The sequence below is a fragment of the Penaeus japonicus genome, unplaced genomic scaffold (assembly GCF_977035675.1).
Source record: "Penaeus japonicus unplaced genomic scaffold, GWHDUDI00000001_assembly GWHDUDI00000008, whole genome shotgun sequence".
Lineage (NCBI taxonomy): Eukaryota > Metazoa > Arthropoda > Malacostraca > Decapoda > Penaeidae > Penaeus > Penaeus japonicus.
Window position 1 is genome coordinate 8,818,643 of NW_028234410.1, and position 2,500 is coordinate 8,821,142.

General features: G+C 34.0%; 1 protein-coding gene across 5 annotated transcripts in view; it reads right to left on the reverse strand.

Moving 5' to 3' along the window:
* LOC122249543 (protein Wnt-5b) overlaps positions 1-2,500 on the reverse strand; it is a 628,546-nt gene that overhangs the window by 347,625 nt on the left and 278,421 nt on the right. For all 5 annotated transcript variants that reach the window (XM_086539035.1, XM_086539036.1, XM_086539039.1 and 2 more), the window contains one exon: positions 1,926-1,969. The gene's annotated coding sequence lies outside the window, so the exon portion shown is untranslated. The remainder of the gene's footprint in view (positions 1-1,925; positions 1,970-2,500) is intronic.

Sequence of the window (2,500 nt, forward strand, 5' to 3'; positions counted from 1 at the left end):
TCTCATAACAAATCCCTTTGGACGACAAGATCAGACAGACAGAGAGGAAGAGAAACGCATCGCACCGGAAATTTGGTTTTCCCGAGTATGCCCTCCGCGTCCTTCACAAACACAGAAAACGGGGTAATGATGTCCCGCACTGGTAAGAGCATAAACAAAACACAATGGAAGAGCCAAGATGTCCGAAGCCGGGGGGCGTCGCGCCAAAACCTAATAAGGACAGAACCTCATATCCTGTGCCCTTAGGGATGCAGCGGCCTCAGCAAGCGCAACAACTCTTCCCCGAGCGCCAGGAGAAGAGAAGAACATGGCCTCCAGACTGAGCAGGATGACTTCAAAGTCGGCAGAAAGTGTCCGATGAAGGGGCATTAAGTGACTAGAAGACATTGATAGTAATGAATATTTGACTTTTTCCCGCATCTAATGAGGAGGAACCGTTTGCCTATTTAAGGAGGCACATAAAAATATTGTTAGAAACGACTGGCGCCATCTTTTATTAAAGACGTTAATTAAAGAGTCATCTGTGATGCCAATTATTTACTAGATTCGTTTCTTTCTTCTTTAAAGACACATGAGGCTACAAATGCTGTTTACAGAACTGTATCATTATCGTTTCATAATACTATAACGTTCATGGAAAAAAAAGAAATAGGTATGCAAGTATGTAGGAGGAGGAGATGTAGCTATGCACACACGTGTAGGCGTATATGTGTATATAATCTAATTATCTCTCTCTCTATATATATATGTATTCATGTACACACACACACACACACACACACACACACACACACACAGAGAGAGAGAGAGAGAGAGAGAGAGAGAGAGAGAGAAACTTTATCCTGAGGCAGGATCAAACTAGCATTTAATATGAACAACTTTACGGCCGTAAAATCCCATGTCAACACATCTTTTAGTCATAAATCTGCATTAACCAATCAGACAATAATATCGCATTTCCTTTGCCGTTCTGACGCCATAATGACTCGAAAACCTTTTTTTTTTAGTTTACCATAAAGAGTTATAAAGAAAACTTCTAATGCAAGAAGATGGAATGCCCCTAACTTGGTATCACGTGATAAAAAAATTATATGGAAATGCAGTTTGAGTCAGAGTGCGGTTGGCAAAAGCTGATCATAGATGCGGTACAATTGTTATGCATACTGATGTCTGATTAGGAAGATAAATAAGACCTAATATGACAATATAATTCAAAACAATAATCCGCATGGGGGACAGAGGCGGTGTCAATGTGGGAATACAAGAAAAATGAAAAGATTTGCACCAGCAGCTACAATAACAAACTACAATAGTGTGCTGTGCGTTGCCTCCGCGCCGTCTCAAATGTTCTGATGAACAGCGAAGGATCTACGAGGGGGTACTGTTTCTCTATTGTAGGGCTTTCTTCCCATCACAGCTGTCCCAGTAACTCTTTGGTTCCTAAAGCTGTACTTGTAAAACACTAATTGACGCTAAGTCCACCGGCTGCTTAAATCGTTTTAATAATAATGAGATTAATTGAATCATTGCTTACAACCGAAAAATACGTAAATACAAAACTGAAGCTAAACAGAAAAAAAAAAAAAATTGGGGACGGAAAATTTCCCAAATCTAGCACTACACAACGGTAATTCTTATCTCCAGCGCCTTATCAAAATAACAAAGAACTATAGCAATAATAAGATTTGAAGGAAATTAATCAGAGTGTAAATTGGTTCTAAAGATAACTGTTATTCCTAGTGAAATGAACAGCGGCGCAAATTCAGCTGCCAGTGACGTCAGGCAACACTCAGTAACTTACGGCAACACCATGTACTCACAAGACGTGGAAACTCTTTTTGACAAAGTATGTGTTTTGTTGTTTACCAATTCTGAAATATGTCTTTCATTAATTGTGTAGTACACTCTATAGAAAAAAATCTTACCTTTTAAATAACTGCAGGATTCAGTGATGTTAGGCGAGATTCCCCTGAAAATAGAGAGAAAACGGGTAAGCACACGTGGGAGAAGACCCTTTGGATGTTTTGATTTATTATATATATATATATATATATATATATATATATATATATATATATATACATACAGATATATACATATATATATATATATATATATACATACAGATATATACATACATATATATATATATACATATATACATACATACATACATACATACATATTTACATACATATACATATACATACATACACATACACATACTCATATACGCACACGTACACAATGATATATATATATATATATATATATATATATATATATATATATATATATATATATATATTATATATATTAATATGTATATATGTATGTATGTTTGTATGTACATGTATATATAATATATAATATATATAATATATATATATATATATATATATATTTATATATATATTTATATCTATATATTTATATCTATATATTTATATCTATATATTTATATATTTATATATATACATATATGTATATATATATATAT